The sequence below is a fragment of the Lygodium microphyllum genome, chromosome 24 (genome assembly GCF_053477565.2).
Source record: "Lygodium microphyllum isolate KBCC chromosome 24, Lygodium_microphyllum_v1.1.10, whole genome shotgun sequence".
Taxonomy (NCBI): domain Eukaryota; kingdom Viridiplantae; phylum Streptophyta; class Polypodiopsida; order Schizaeales; family Lygodiaceae; genus Lygodium; species Lygodium microphyllum.
In genome coordinates this window covers 47,514,032-47,532,034 of record NC_141158.1, presented here as the reverse complement: position 1 = coordinate 47,532,034, position 18,003 = coordinate 47,514,032, and the positions used below count along the sequence as shown (strand labels likewise).

The window sequence follows — 18,003 nt, the reverse complement described above, 5'->3', positions numbered from 1 at the left end:
GCTCTACATTAGGATCTATATCCTTAGATTTATCATTCACTGCTTCTTTTAATTGTAAACTTTCTTTCTCTAGTCTTTGCTCCTCTCGTTGCTGCTTTTGCGCCCTAGTTACTACACCAATCATGGGGTCAACCTTAAAGGTCACCCTACGGGGTATAAATTTAAACCTAAAGTCATTCTCTTGCCTTGTTTTTTCTACTTCAACTAAATTTGCGGATGACGTTGAGGGTTCATTAAAATTTTTCTTACTCTTGTCATTAGGTCGTTTATCTTCTCGCTTAGGGAAATCCTCTTTGTGATGCCCTTCGCTACTACATCTCTCGCATAGAGGAGTATAGTCCTGATTTTTATGTGCACATGGACAATATGTAGCTATGTGACCTTCTTATTGGCATCGATAACAAATTATGGGACCCCTAGGCCCTTGTGGTCCCCCTTGCCCCATTGGATTATGAAAAGGACCATTATTTCTCCGAAAAGGAGAATCTCTTCTTTTGTTTCTATCATTATTGTAATTATTTCGGGGTACTAGGGGTCTACCTTGGGTTAGCAATCCTCTTGGCCTAAAAGGTTGATTAGATGGTCCAATCGCAAAAGTCATATTATTACGATCCATGTAATTGTAATTTGTTTGCATTGAACAAGCTTGTTGTTGCTCTTGACCTATCTTGTGCCAACAATTTGTATCTAGATGGCCGATCGTAAGGCAAAAGGTGCAAAATGGTGGATGGTCAGGCATTAGTATTGAAGGCATCGGACACTCTATAGCCACATGGCTATACCCATGACACTTACCACACCAGATATTGGATGTAGGTGGGTTTGGAGTTGAGATACTCAAGGATTGTTGTGCACTAGAAAACTATGTTGTTCTAGAATAAATTTCTTTCAAAGGTGCTTGCATTGTACTCATAATCTCCTCCTTCAACTTTCCTAGGGATTTTGCAATAATACCAGCTACTTTTGCTTCATCAAGAGGGGATTGAGATTGTGGCATAGAAGGCATTTCTATTTGTATCATATAGGCTAGAATAGAAGTGTACATATTTAAAGGTACACTTGACACATTTGGATTTGCCATTACTGATGGGTTTAAAGGAATGGTCATGTAAGACATGTTCTTGGATATCTTGCTTGAAGTGCTTGGATATTCCATCTGAGATTCTTTAAATAAGTCTCTTCGTCGTTGTTGGTGGAGTTGCACTTCTTCCCACCATCTAGCATGTATTTTAGCATCTGTCAATGTAGCTGACGCTGTAGGCTAACATGCTCATGAACTTCAGGGTTACGCTTATCAATAAATTTACACTTTTGCGTAGGTTTACCAGGAGCTCGATTCATCTTCCGAATAATTGTCTCCATACGTTCAATTTAATGTTGAACACTTTTGATTGTTCCTTGGGAGAAATAATCCAATTGAAGGGCTAGTCTATCTTGGAAACCTTGTCGTGAAAATTTTTCTAGGAACACTCTTGATAAGGCCACATAAGTCACTTTTTGTTGCACATCTAGGTTCTCATACAACCTTGCTGCCTCATCTTTTAATGTTGCAAGGAAGATACAAAGACTTTGGTCATCGTCTACTATCTCATTGGTAACACAGGTCACCTCAAATCTTTGCAAATGCGCATCTCGATCCTCATCCTGCAATCCCCCAAATTACGTGAAGTCAGCTAATTTGACTGGATTACGAGCCATTGTTTCTCTAAATAATATCTCGAACCCTAAATCTTGAGTAATATCCAACCACGTAGGTTCTAATGGCTCCTTAAATAGTTGGCGCAATCCAAAATTCGACTCTAAATCCCAATCAAAGGGTGGTTCAATACTCTCTACTTTAGCATTAGCTTCACTCTCTCTACTTTCGCTACTTTGTCTACTCCTTTCCCTAGTGACACTACTGGTGCTTGAGGCCACTCAATCCCATTGATATGAGTTTACTTCACTTCCAATTGATGGTGTTCTATCAAATGATATACTAGGCCTAAAAGGTTCTATGTTTGAGTTAGACACAGAATCTATCCCCAAGTTCAATAATGCATTCACCCTCTAATAACCAAGCCTCCTGTCACACTGCGCGTTCTCTAGCTTGTTGATCTTGAGCTTCATTTTGTTGTCTCCATCTCTCCTTTGAATTCATCAACTATTAATGAAATAACTATTACTGTCATATTCCAAAATTTCGCACGTTTTGTTTGAAGCTATAAAGTTAAACTTTTGCTTGCATGCGTGTTTAGAAGGTTTAAAATGATTGGTAACTCTGGTTCTATTTCTCTATAAGGAAACTTTTCTTCTTGCTTAGGAATTAGACCTAAATTTTCAGCAATCTCTCTAATGTCTTTTGTGTCGAAAGTAACTTTTAAACCCTTGGATACACGTATCCAAGGCAACACATCAACCCATATCACTCTTCTAAAAGTTCGATAAGTGTTACGATAATACCAATGAAAGTGGTATGATACACTGGTTGTATTTATTTCCACTGCATCTATTAGCCCAAAGTGTGCTGCTAACAAAACTATGGTTTGCATGCAATCGCTATAACCCCAACTCCAAGAAGATAACTTCTCAATAATTATACTTAATTTTGGGCCAAAATATTTGCCCCCCTCTACTAAGTCTGTGTCTCTTGCCAAATCCAATATTCTCCTTTGGCAATTTTGGGGCAAATTCGAAAAACAGTCCCTTAGAAAAGAGACCTCATATTCACTCATCAATACCTAGGATTTTAATATCCTAGGGAGATCAATCACCCATTCGAGTGCACTTGGCTCTCGACGAACACACCAAAAATGACCGGCCAAAGACCAAGCCACTTTTAACCAAGTTGTCAAGCCAACTCCTAGGAGTTGTTGCACTGAATATGTGATATTGGTAACTAATTTATATGATTTATCTTAGCCTTTCTCAATATTTACGACACTCGTTCGTAGTAGTCCAACTAATCTAATATCAAAAACTCAGTAAGTTCGCTTAATCTCACACTTCGTCTCTATTTCTATATTAAACACTTAAATACTAACACCACCATTTCCCCCATCTCCATGATCATCACCATCATGGCTAGCAATCTCACCATCGCTCCTCTTAGCCTCTCAGCATCACCCCTTGGCCTCTTGTTGAGCCACCTCTATCATGTCATCCTTGCCATACTGCTCCTACATTAGTTAGTGAAATGAAATAAAAATATATAACAGTTAATATGAAAATAAAAAACAAAACAATGATGCTCACAACTGTATATGGCTTGTCAGTCCCCTGCAAAGCACGGTAGCCGTAGTATGTGGCATACTCCATCTACTGCTTCCGTAGGTGCACGACCATAGTCTTTGGTCTACATCAAGACAAAACCAAAGACATATTGATTCCTTCATTCAATAATATTACCTTTGAAAGTTAAAATTTGAATGGTCTATACTCACAAATGTGGCCACAAATCCATCCTATCTCATCCGGCCTAGTCTAGATGTGTGACCAGATATCACTCTCTTTCATGCTACCTCCTATGTAAATTTGATTTAAAATAATAACATAGAAGAGAGAATAGTTAGAATCAATTCGGCTTGTTCTAGATGTGTGACCAACTTGCACTCTCTTTCATGCTGCCTCCTATGTAAATTTGATTAAACAAAATAACATAGATTATAGAATAGTTAGAATCAATCTAGCAAAGTTCATATTAATTCTAATGTAGATTAGCAAATGCACACACCTTCTGTTGAGGAAAACTGATGCATAGGCATCTCTCCTTGTGGAGGTATTGCCATGTCTCCATGCACATATCAACCCTCCTCTTGTTTGTCTCCACCATATAGTAGGATTTGTTTATTTTTCATATTACAATAAGCGTTAGAATATACCAAAGAACTTGTCTCCATGCACATATCAACCCTCCTCTTGTTTGTCTCCACCATACAATAGTGTCTATTCATTTTTCATATTACAATAAGTTTTAGAATATACAAGAGAACTTGTTAGATTTCAATGTTTTGTTACTTTTATTGATTTTTTAAATTTGATCATTTGATGAATGTCTCATGTTTTTATGGTACTTGAAAATCAGATTCGGATTAATCAGAGGGTATACTACCACCTCCTACTAGTGGTGGTTGGGTGCACAAAGTTCCAATACTGCACATGAATTCATTTATGATGATTTCTACTATGATGAGTCTATTATATGTTGGTGTGCTCCTTGTCATGGCACATATCAGAGGCCACGACAAGAGTGCTTTTCACATGAGATGACTCATGGTACTTTTGAGCAAACTGAGACAGGTGGAAGTCATTTGTTGCCTACTTGTTTGAATTCTCTAGTATAGACATATGATTGAAGACGATATGGAGGATGGAAGAGAGGATCACTTTCGCTAGATGGAGTGGTTTTTAGCTTTTGGGGCAATCATTACATGATTGCTCTATCTACCATCAGTGGAGTAGGATGAGGCCTCTTTATTGCATAGGATTTGCATGTGCCCCCTCGTTTAGAGGTCACCCTTATATATATAGATGGGGTCCATGGCATCAAATTGCTCGCTACATTCAGAGCATGACTACTTATGGGTTATATCTCAATGTAGCCTCCCTTTCTAATAGAGGGACTACACATGCAGAAGGACAAAGACTCTATGTTGACGAAAGACCTTAATCTCAAGGAAACATAACAAGTTTAATCAATAATAGTCAAGGGATGAGTGCAAGAACCAATTGCACATTTGTGGATTGTGAGAATAGTCATGAACTAGGACATATGAGTAGGGATATACAAAGATACATAGTTGTCAATGCTTTAAGATCATTGCATGATGTTGATGATGAATTGCTAGTCAATTATGGATGGTGTAGACCTCCACGAGCACCCTTAATAGATGAGGGTTGAGAACTTCACTGTATACCATTCCTAATGTTATTTTGGCCTCTTGTACCCTAATTCTATACTTTAATTTGCACCATGTTCTCTACTGTCTATAATTTAATTTGATAATTGTCTTTTATTGTCTCTAAATGTTTTATATTTTTGATAATTATTGAATATCATGCACATCTCTTTCCTATTATATAGAAGCATGCTATTGATACAATCTTCTTTACCTTCAAATATGTAGATTCTAGATTATGACATCGATAATGTCACAAATCAATGTTCACATGACATATCTCACATTTCAATAGAGTGCATGAGGATCCTATGAAGGAGTTATCCTAATGTGTATGCAAGACTAAAGAAACAATATTCTAAGAACTTTAATGGGCGTGATGATATCTTTGATATCGATGGTGGCATGTATGATTTTATTGAGGATTGATATCAAAATGATAGCGCGAGCAATATTCCTAACAACGAGAAGTAACTTCTAGAAGAAGATCTAAAGCATATCTACGTAGGAAGCCAAGTGACAAGACTAAATGCAAGCTCACTTATTCTTAATCTTCAAAACCATTCTGGATGGAGTAATCTATCCATTTCAACACTTTTGAAGTATGTAACAATCTAACATATTTTTTTGTTACATTCTAAACATGTTTGCTTCTTATTGATCATATTTTTTATGAACTTGCAAGCTACTCTCTCAGAATTTCTTACTCACAAGCAATTCCCTTCTTGCATCATATGATGAGGTCAAGAAGATGATAAGTAGTCTTGGACTTGACTATTATTCTATACATGCATGTCCGAGTGATTGTATTTTATAAAGAGGTCTGTACGAGGATAGTGTGACGTGTCCAAAATGTTAAATGCCTTGTTATATAAAGAGGAGAATGATAAGTTCCCTAGAAAGGTATTGAAACATTTTTCCCTAGCTCCGCATATAAAACATATGTTCCAAAGTCCCGAATTAGCTAAGCTTATGACATGGGGAGCGGAGCACAAGAGCAAAGATGGAGTAATGCTAATTCCGTCATATAGTCCTGCATTTGAGCATATTGATTTGCGATGCCCAGATTTTGCAAAAGAACCACACAATTTAAAGATGGCTATATCGTTAGATGGTGTGAATCCATTTTCAATGAAATGAAGTAAATGGTCTACATGGCCAGTGGTAGTTATTAACTATAATCTACCCCCAGATCTCAACATTAAGAAAGAGAATTTAATGCTCTCACTCTTAATTTTAGGAAAATGACAAGTTAAAGCCCTGAATGTTTATTTGGCCCCTCTCATCAATGATCTTCAAGATTTATGGAGAGGGATTGATGTCATGGATATGTCCAAAAGCATCGGTCAAAGACAGGTCATTGTTCGTGGGATTTTAGCATGGACTATCTACAACTTTCCAGGATATGGTTTTTGCTTAGGTAAATGGTTTAAATATATATATTGTCTCATACGTTTGTACGATGTTCATTGCACTAATCACCTTTGTTATGTTTTTGCTTAGGTAAATGGTTATAAAGCTTGTCCAATTTGTGGTGATTTGTTGAGATTGGCTTATAGTAAAAAAACTCAAAAAATATATATATCTTTGACATAGACAATTTTTATCTAAAGATCATTATCTACGAGACACAAGGAAAGCCATACATTTTAATGGAAAGGTAGAAGAAGAGAGATGTCCAATACCAATGACACTAAAGGATTGGTATCTAAAGTGGACTATTGAACCTACTATCGATTTGGATTCGAAGATCATAAGCGGCAATGATGATGATCTTGTGAAGAAGCAAGTGAGAGGAAAACGTGCTCTAGCTCAAAGTCCTTAGATACGGTCCGCTTTGGAATATTGGAAAGATTTGAAGATATGTCATCTTCTTGATCCTATGCATATATTCAAGAACATTGGGCATTCGTTATGGCAACACCTCATTGGCTTGAAAGACATGGCGGCAACAAGAAACGACTTAAAGGATCAAAACTCAAAGCCCAACCTATGGCCACTTTATGATGAAACTCCACGTGAGACAACCTATGAGCCTGCCCCATGGGTGCTCACGATAGAAGAGTTGGAGACTATCAACATGAAGATTTAGTCGATTTGTACGCCTACAAGATATGGAGCATCTTGTCGAGACATGTTCACTCTAGATTACAAGAGCTTGTTTGGTTTAAAAACACATGATTGGCACAATTTTGTGAAGGTAAATCTATCTAGATCTTTTTAAGTATTTATTTTCTTGCATGTTTTGTTGATCGGATTAATCATGTATGCAGCATGTTCTACCCCTTGTTATTGATGGATGTACTACAATAGGAGTTCGAGATGTAATATATTGCCTTGGATTTCTTGCAAGGTATTTATAACTCTTTAATTTTTAGTATAAAATTTTATTTGATATCTTCTTAATTCAAAAGCATCTCTAATATCTTATTTCTTTTATTGATAGATGAATTACATCTAAAGAGATTGCCAAAGGGTAAGTTCCACAAAATAAGCGTAAATGTATATAGCTTCTTTGTTTCATGGAAAAGGAACTTCCAACCTCCTTTTTTGATATCCAGGTTCATCTTCTAGTCCATCTAGTGGACGAGAAAGAGGTTGCTAGTGTTGTGAGCATTCGATGGATGTTTTGGGCTGAGATATTTATGGGAGTATTGAAAGGTTATGTACATCAAAAAGCAAGACTAGAGGGTTCTATGGCAAAGGGATGGATGATTGAAGAATGCGTGTATTACGTTTGTGAATACCTTGAGAAAACCGATTCTGAAGCTCCACGCATATGGACAAACGAGTCATCTTCTACCATGTTAGATGAGGTATTGTTTGGTAAGGGAGTCCCTTTTTGACTCAAGGTCCATTGGGATAAATGGGATATTTCTATTCTCATTGTCTATAATAGTGAATGCATGCAACAATTTGTTGATGAGTACAAGGAGGAACTTGCGAGCAAATGAGTTGGGAGACGTAAAAAGAGGAGATCCAGACATCAAACCAATCTAAATAGCAACAGGGACGTAGCTACTTTCATGGATTGGTTATACATCCATATGCAACGGGGGTGGTTAGTGATCATGAGCCAATCTCAATGGAACAGAGAGAGTTTATGATCAAGTTGAATGATAGGTAACTTGTTGTGTTTTGAAAAATCTGAACTAAACAATCGAATTTCATTTTTTTTAAAAAAATATTTATTGGTCTAGGCTCGAATGTATACCAACATGTGGCCTTATGGACAACATCTTTGGATAAAAGCTATTGACGACTTACATCTAACTCAAGGTTCTTGCATTGTTGCCTCTTTCAAGAAATTATCACGTGCAAGTTCAAGAGACACAAATCTTGTCGACAGTGAACTTGGTTACGTGGGAGCCATAGTTGGAATTTATGAAGTATCGTATCGTATCTTCAAGCAAGTAAATGAAATCTCTCTTCATGCAACAATGACATGTGGATTTCTTGAAGCTATATATAATTCTAAAGTTTTGATTGGTGTATTTTGACAGGTGATTTTGAAGGTGGATTGGTTTCATGTTGAGTATAAAGGCAATAATGCCACAATGAAAAGAGAACCGTCTGTCAACTCCTCGAAGTTATTATGTGCAACAAAAGAGCCTTACATTCTACCAACTCATGTTGAACAAGTGTTCTTTTACAAGAATACATATGCTCATCCATGGTGGCAAGTTGAGCATGTCCAACCTAGAGGTCAACACTTGTTTGATAGCATTGACCCTAAGAAAGTGGATTAGGATGAATTGATTACGTCCTCAAACCTGGACACATCAACGCCAAAGAGGTGTATAATTCTTCTTTTTGATCATGATGACATTGCAGATGATGAGAACAACAATGATCTAGACTTTGACATTGCAAACACCAAAGAGGAAGAAATAATGGATGTTGAGCCTACAGAGGAAATGAATGTCAACACAAATTTAACGACAGAGGAGTTCCAGGAAGTCAACAAGGATAATAAAGATGAAATTTTATTGATGGTTAATCTCAGAGATGAGGATGAGAACTATTAGTCTTATATGTCAACTCACGGATCAACCTATGTTCGATGTTCGGTAAGATTTAATCTTAAAATAATTCATTATGAAGTCATGATTTTTATTCTTTTGAAAACTTACTAACAAGGGTGGGTGGTGGGGAGTCTTGTGGTGATAGCCTTATATGGCTAGTGTCGGGGTTTGATTCCCCTTAGACTCATTTTTCTTTCTCTAGCTGTGTACAAGGTAATCTTACCTTCAAGTTCATTGAAAGAAAGTTCATATCAGGGTTCGATTCCCCTCTACTAAGGACTTTATCTCACATTTCAACCCCAGTATCAACATCTCAACCTTTAGTGCTTGCAATCAAGCATTGTTTCCTCGATCAACTTTGCTTAGCAATAGACCATCAAAGCCAACAATCTTCTATCATTTCCTCGCAATAGTTTTGGCAGCACCCTCAGTACCTACAGTACCCCCCCCCCCCCCCCCCCCCATGATGCCCATTTGCTGCTCCAGTCCTGCTCTCTCTCTCTCTCTATGACACTATGGTCACCCCAGCTTTGATGTATGGTCATCCTAGCTTTGCTATATGCGGCAGCAGTATGGTCCCCATGATTGTCAGCTACCTCATGGATGCATATTGAGAGACCATAGATATGTATGATCTTATGCTTGTTCTGCAGCAAACCATTAGTACTGATGCTCTACCTGACATTGGTTATAGAGCTCTCTAGTCATAACTTTTTGGTCTCATAGGTCATTTTGGCCTTTTGAAGACGTAAATATAGCATTTTATTTTGTTTCATTTCTCTCTCTCTCTCTCTCTCTCTCTCTCTCTACATACCATGCATTGTTGCATCGATGACTCATGAGTTTGCACATTTGCTTGAGCAACCACTTTTGACTCCATCCTGTCGCAAACTCCATCTCTAGTGTGTTGAAGACATATTTCTTGTCATCCTCAAGCTAATCTCTGCATTGAAAAATAAAGTTAATTACTATTTCATATAAAAAACTGTAATTCATATTCTTTATGTTAAATAATACTTACTCCCATGGTACATGAACTCACTATAGATAAGACATGCAGTGGTCTCTCATCCAATTTCTCAAGGCAATGCCAACTCTAACATGAAGAATACCCTTGTCAGGCATGATGTTGCATGTGACACCCAAAGTGCCAGTGCACGTGCATATCACTATTGGTGGGGCCACTAATGGTGTCTCACCAATTGATCGGGCTAGTGGTGTGATACTCTGCGCGCTGATGCCTAGATACAATATAAACATATGATACATTGAGATGTGAGTTCTTAAAAACTAATTGATTATTAATCCATAATCACCATAAAAGATATGCCTATGGGATTGACGGCCACTAGCCTATGAATCAGGTGTCACTTGAGTGGGAGGAGGTACAATAGGAGTAAGCCACTGACTCTTGTGATGTGATGTACCTAGGATAGGAGTCCTAAGAAAACAAAGACATCAAAAGGATATATATATTCAAAATTCTAAATGTGAAAAAATGATGACATTACTATTTTATTAATCGAGAAGCTTACCAGTGTAGTGTGTGCATGAGAAGAAGACTCCACTCCTCCATGTGACTGGGAGGATGTACCCTCGAGAGGATGTACAAGCATACTGAATCTCCCAAGAATCTCGATGGCACTATTTAAAATGGCTTCATTCATCTTCACATAATCTGCAACGGCCTCTAACAATTTATCTCCAAACACTCCACTACCTCGTAGCAAAGTCTTGATGATCGCCACCTTCACTTTACGGGTGTGGTCACTCATCGTATCTATATAGTTAAAACAACTATATGTCAGACTAGAGATACATTGTTAGAGGAAACCTCAATCTATCTAATGAGAAACATTGACTAAATATGCAAGACTTACTAAGCAGTTGGCCAAAGGAGGGGAGCTCTCTCCCTCTCTCTTCTTACGTTCTCTCTCTCTCTCTCTCTCTCTCTCTCTCTCTCTCTCCTTACCTAATGCAAGCGACCGCCAAGCCTCAAGGAGTCTCGCCATGGCCCCCTCTCTCAGTGAAGTAGCAGTTTGTCACTCTCTCGCTGTGGCTCCTTCTTTCTCTCTCTACCTCTATCGTCTCAGTTTGTCTCTCTCTCGCTGTGGCTCCTTCTTTCTCTCTCTATCTCTATCGTCTCAATTGCAGTTGGTCTCTCTATCGATGACGTGTCGCCCTCTTGCACTCTTATACAAACAAGGTAATGATCTCGTGCAGTTGGGGAGATGAAAAATACCATCGCTTAAGTGACACAAAGCAGTGCGTAAACGTTTCTTTTTGCATCATTTTCAAAAATCGCTTAAGTGACGCCGTCGTGTAAGCGACATTCGTCGTCGTTTATGTGATGGAAAGGTTTTTTTTTTTAATGTCGCTTATACAACGACAAAGTCTCCTATGAGATGCACCCATCATCATATAAGCGACACTTGTATATTTTAACCCCCTTGAATAGCCCCCCAATGGCTAGTAGTGTCCAACTCTATATGGAAGAGCTTGTTGAAAGCACAACATGGGCTTGCGCTCAAGCCTTGCACGAAGGGCAAGATAGTTTATGGAATACCAATATAGTTTTGCTCCCTTGTTAAGGCCTTGAGAGCAATCTTGGTAGTGAGAACACCAAAATAGTTGACTCTCTCATTAGGACCCTAAGGGAAAGACAGTTCCTAGTTTACCTTGGAGACCTCTATGGCTATGAACTTGGCTTGGCAGCTTTGCACTCAAGCCTAGCACTAGGTGCAAGATAGTTCACACCCATCTCCAGGTGTTAGGATTGCATTGTGCTGGAGAGAGAACTTGGCCCTACTCTCATGCCTACCACCAAGGTCAATGATTGCTTAGAGAGTACCAATATATTTCTACTCTCTCATAGTTATACTCTCTCATCAAGGCTTAAAGAAAAAGATCTACAATCAAAGAGATCTCCAAATTACTTCCTTGGAGATCTCTTTAGTTGTAGATCTTGCTCATGCATTCAAGCATGGCCCTAAGTGCAACAGAGTTGTCCAATCTCTAGCTTGATACTCAAAGAAATATTGGGATCAAGTTTGTCTTTGGAGTGAGCTTAACCACATGGCCAATCAAAGACTCAAAGAAAGTTTGGGATCAAGTTGGTGGGCTACATGACCTTGATCTTTGACCATTACATTTTAAGATTTTGATTTCCTAGCTTAGAAATTTAATTATCCTTAAAATTTGAGATTTTGAAATTCAAATTTTCCTCCTTAGCATTAGGTATAACTCTAGGATAGCATTTTCTTGTTTTGCTAGGATTAGCCTTTTGGTTTTCCCTCTCTTACATAGGTTCTGACCAAGGTTTGAATTCCAATATTTTTTGTTTTCCCTCTTCCACAAGTTCTTGCTATGGTTCAAGTTTTAGCATAGAGATTGAGGAATCCTAAAAATTAAACTAGATGCATGCAAACCTAGCTGGATGAATAGCTTGGCCCTATGCTCGAGCCTTGCATTGAGGGCATGACAATTTACAGAATACCAATATAATTCTACTCTCATCAAGGCCTAAGGGCAAGATAGTATCAACTCCAAGTGTACTCTACGTTGGATGTCTCCTTGGGAACAAGATAGTTCAAGCTCTAAATGTTATCTCCTTGGGAGGTTCCAACTCTATCTTGGAGACCTCTTTGAATACAGAACTTGGCCTTGCCTTTAATTCTTGCACCAAGGGAAAAATAGCTTAGAGAATACGATAATAGTTTTACTCTCTTGTTAGGGTGTTGAGAGCAAGCTTGGCACTGAGAGAACAAGAAAATAAGTTTACTCTCCCAACAAGTTGATGTCTTCTTCATCTATGATGTGGAAAAATCTCAAGGATTCAAAGTGCTTGTTGAGAAGAAGCGGAAAAGAGATGATGATTAGCCTGAAGGTTTGAAGATGGTGACTAGGAGTGATCTAGTTTCTTAGTCTGCTTCTTCAGGAGTAGAGTAGAGTAAGGCTAATGTTTAGAAGCCAAAAGTGCAAGAAGATTAGAAAGCCCCCAAGACAAAGGATCCAAAGCTGAAAAAACAATCTAGATTCAAGCTACTTTCCAACCTTGAGACGACTACAGACTTGAAAAAGGAGCTTGAGGATTGGATTCTTAACTGCAAAATTGAATTCACTCTTGAAGAAGTATTGGGAATTCCAAAAAGAGAATTTCATGATGTTACCATCCACATCATTAAAAGAAAACAACAGATTATTGAAGAGCCGACATAGGATATGATCCATTGAGAGGCTTTAGCAATTGCTGAGGCTATTATCTATGGCTTGCAGATTGAGGAGATTGATTCTGATGAGGAGATTACTGAGGAGTCTACAAATGGAGCTTTATGTATGTAGTCTAAGAAGACTCTTCAGCCTTTACTTCAACTCATATAGTATGTAGAGAATGATGTTGTGCCTAGATTGGTACCTCGTAGCCATTTTTCTCGCAATCACTGGGCTCGTGCGATTACAGGTAGTCAAGCTTGGTGAGGTGGAGACCCCTTGTGTTCCTCTTTTGGATCATGGCTTTAAGATTAATGTCATAGTGCATGGATTGTATGATACTGGTAGATGGCCAGTTGATGTGGATCATGGAGGGCACATGCGTGCAGCCAACAACACTACAGGACATTTGTACACTGCTTGTTTGAACTTGAAGAAAATTCTATTGGAAAGTGGATGAGACTTATCATTTCTTTGTGTAGAACTCTTCTTTCTATCCTATTATTTTGGGGCAGCCATTCATTGTGCTGAGTCTTGCATGGAGATTAAGGTTCTTAATGATGGGTCTACCTATGCATGGATCTGAAGCAAGGATGGAAAGAGGGCTGTCCAATTCATGACAGTTTGTGTCAACCATTAGCGGAATAAGGATTCTTTGAGGGATTCCCCTCTTCCAGCAGGAGAGCCAGATTTTTGTTAGGTACCACTGTCTTGCGAGACGATAGTGGTATGAGACAGGGAAAGCTCTTGCCTCCTAGCAACGGCATTTTTTCCTCAGGAGGTTATGGTCTGTCTACTAAAAGTACTTTGTGTTTTCAGCATATTATAGACATGCCTATAGTTGCCAGGCAGTACTTGAAGAGAAAAGAAAAAGAAATGAAGCTTGTAGGACTTTTACAGGATGAAGACAGGGTAGATGCTCTCTACGATGGGCTGTCATGTTTGGATACTGGTTTGGATACTATGGAGGATCTTTCAACATTGCTGAAACTTGAAAAGAAAGAGCTTTCATATGTCTTACTGGTCCATTCTCTGGCAATGTATTGTAAATTGTTGATTTCATGTTGCAAGAAAATTTGGGTGCTAAGAATTCTCTACAAAAAGTGTTCTTTACTAAAATATTTCAGCAAAAAGATTTACAAGGTGTTGATTTATAGCAACAAATAGGATTTACAGCTGAAGTAAGCTGTGAGCCTCAGTGTTGGGCTGTTCATATATAGTCCAAAAAAGATATGTCTAATTTTGTCAGTCAAAAGATATGGGTGTTGTTTATACACAACAAAATTTGTGTTTACTAGGGTATTTATAGTAAGGAGACTGAAATTTATAGGTTGTAGCAAAGAAGCTAGAGTACAGAAAAAATATAAGATAAGTGACCAAGAAGGTTAGACTAGCTACAAGACCACTATCTTTAGATAGTGATGGGATGCTTAAGAGAGCAACTATGCAACCTCCTTTACAAGATCTTCTAGGTATTGGACATAGGTTTTCAGCCGAGACATTGAAAGAGATGAAGATTGAGATTGAAGATTTTTTGCTTTCGATAGAGGTGAAATGTTTTGAGGAGATGTTGTGAAGACATGGGAGAGCCTTCACTTTTTTCCCACATGAGATAGGTTGTGTTGATCCTAGGGTTGTGACACCTATGGTTATTTTTGCCATTCTGCATGTCCCTTGGAATCTACAGCCTATACCTATGCCTAGGGCTCACTAACCCAAACTGGTGGATCTTTTAAATGAGTGGATCAGAATGGGGATTCTAGAACCATCTTCAGCTCCATATTCTAATAGATGGTTCATAGTCCCCAAGAAGAATGGGACACTCAGATTTATACAAGACTTACAGCCCCACCGGTGAACAGGGTCACTATACAGAATGTTGGTGCACGACCTATTGTGTATAAATTTGCACAGGCTTTTGCTGGACGTGTTATCTATTTGCTTGGAAATCTTTATTCCGGATATGACTAGTTCTAGCTTGCTCTTGAGAGTAGAGATTTGACTATGATGAAGATACCTTTAGGCCTTGTTCGAATGTGTAGGCTTCCATAGGGAGCTACTAATTTGATTGCCCGTATGATGAATGGGATGAACAAGGTCTTACGGGATTTTATTTTGGAGCTTACCATGCCTTTCATTGATGATCTGCCTATTAAGGGTTGTTTGGAGAAAGAGACAGATGAGAATTTAAATGATCATGGATGTAGGTACTTTGTGGCTGCCCATAACAGAGATGTTGAGAGGATTCTTTGTAGGCTAGAGAAAGTGAATTTGACCTTGTCCAGGGGCTGAAGTCTATTTTTTGTGCTAGAGAGGTTTTGATTTTTGGATATATGTGTGGTTATTATGGAAGGAGGCCTTCGCCTACGAAGGTTGATGTCATAGAGAAGATTGCGGAGACTTGCTCTTCTACTTCGAATGTTCGCAGGTTTCTTGGAGATTGTGTATTTTATCTTATTTGGATTCCTCATTTCACTCATATTGCAGATGATCTCTACCAGCTCTTGAGGAAAGGGCACCCTTTTTCTTGGGACATGAGACACACTAGAGCTATGTAAAAGCTAAAGAGATTGTTGAGAGCTGCTCCAACTCTTCGGAAAGTAGATTATGAGTGTGGGGGACCTATTGTACTCACTATTAATACTATTCCTATTGGCATTGGATGGGTTGTTGGCCAGACAATGCATATGGGAATAGGTATGCCATTCCGTTTGGGACGAGCAGTAGCATAGGTATCCACAAATTAAGAGGGAGCTCTTGGGAGTTGTCACCATTCTCAAGAATGATAAAGAGTACCTCATTGGTGCTGCTATGGTGGTCGAGACTAATTGCTTACCTCTTCTAGGTATGATTACAAGTTGTTCTACTCCAAACATTGCCATGCTTAGGTGGATTGGGTACATAAAAATCCATAAATCTCGAGTTCAAGCACATAGTAGGTAAAGATAACCTAGTAGCCGACATGCTTTCACGAGAGAGGTATGATGATATGGATTCTTCTTGCACTGATGATTTTGATGATGGGGCTGATCTTTTAGCCATGCATGTTGATCATACTTGGCATGTAATTGCTTTGGAGAGCTTTGATGAGTCTTCGTATACAAGAGAGTATTTGCAGATCGGCCATTATTAGAGTACCATGCTAGACAGGATGGATGGATTGATGTGGACTTTAAGAAGATCAGGAGGAAAGCTAATGGTTTCTTCTTGCGGAGTAGGCTACTTTGGAAGCATCCGCGGAAGTGAGGAGGACAACCATTGAGAGTTGTATGTGACAAAGCTTCACATGTGTGAATCATGAGAGAGTTTCATGAAATTATTTGGGCAAGACATAGAGGTGTTTGGGCAACCTATGAGAAGATTAGAGAGCGCTACTGGTGGAGAGGCATGTATAGAGATATCTCACAGTTTGTTGAGACATGTATTGCTTGTTAGTTGTTTTCTTTAGTGTTAGTTGTTTTCTTCAGTGAGGCATAGAGACGAGATTCACCCTATTTACCCGCTATGTATTCATTGCAAGTGGGTTCTTGATTTGATTACTATGATTGTTGGATTGTGGTAGATGCATTCCATTGTTTAAGCATGAGAGATTGGATGATGATGAGGCTAGGGGGTTTTTCTCTCGCCTTGGCATTAAAATTTCTTCTACTTTAGCATATAATCCAAAAGGCAACGGGAAGAGTGAGAGAGGCCATTTGCCGATTGTGAAAGCCTTGACCAAAGCATGTGGTGAGTGGCCTAGATTGTGGCCTTACACCTCACTCTATTGCAAGGTGTTACTAAGAACTATGTTGGAGACAGAGCTTGGCCTTGCACTCAAGCCTACCACCAAGGTGAATGATTGCTTAGAGAATACCAATATAATTCTACTCTCTCATCACAACACAGCTTGGCCATATACTCAAGCTTGGCATTGAGAGCAAGATAGTCCCAAATTTTCCTTTGATGAATATAGTTCCAAGTTTTTCTTTGAATTGAGCTTGACCACATGGACAAGCTAGGACAAAGAAGGATTAGGATCCAGTTGGCTACATGACCCTAATCTCTGACCATTAAATTTTAAGCTTTTGATTTCCTAGCTTAGAAATTTTATCATCCTAAAACTTTGAGAGTTTGAAATTCAAATTTCCCTCCTTAGGATGAGGTATAACTCTAGGATATCAATTTTTTATTTTGCTACCATTAGGCTTTTGTTTTTTCCTCTTACATAGGTTCTCACTAAGGTTCAAGTTTCTACATTTCTTATTTTCCCTCTTTCACAAGTTCCTTTTATGGTTTGAATTTTAACACAAAGGCCAAGAAATCATGCAAACTAAACTAGGTGCATGCTATAAAATTGAACCTTCTAAATTTAATGATCCATCTTTCCACTATACATAAAAAGGAAACCTATTGATTTGATTTATGTACTTTAAAAAAATAGTAGTCTACTTGTGCTTGAACTTTGAAGGCTTTATTGTTTGCTTGCTTGTAAACTTCTGTAAAATCACATAAACATATAATTAGTGCTAATTGATCTTATTAATTGTTAATGATATGAGAGAGACTAGGTGTGTTACCATGGGATATGTGAGAGTGAGAGTGAGAGAGAGGTGAGCAAAAGAATGGAAAATCTCCCCATATTGTGTCTAGGGCTAAGAAAGGGAGTGATAGGAAGGTAGAAAGGAAATATGTATGTGGAAGGAGGAGAGAAACAAGGAGATAGAGAAAGAAATATTAATACTTTATATTTAGAGAAAGATGAAGAGGGAGAGAAATATAGATATTGGTAGGAACAAATGACAAAGAGAGATACCCTACCTTATGAGCTTCAACACACAAATTTTGCATGTGTTTCCAAGGTTGAGATGATGAATACATAGGCCTGTGATATGCATGAAGAATTCTTAGAA

At 38.4% G+C, this 18,003-nt stretch overlaps 3 pseudogenes; 2 read left to right on the top strand and 1 right to left on the bottom strand.

Annotated features, from left to right (window-relative positions):
* Positions 1-3,011: 3,011 nt before the first annotated feature.
* LOC148015049 (uncharacterized) lies at positions 3,012-10,677 on the bottom strand (annotated as a pseudogene).
* LOC148015051 (uncharacterized) lies at positions 5,820-7,101 on the top strand (annotated as a pseudogene).
* Positions 8,435-8,905, top strand: LOC148015050 (uncharacterized; annotated as a pseudogene).
* Positions 10,678-18,003: the final 7,326 nt, after the last annotated feature.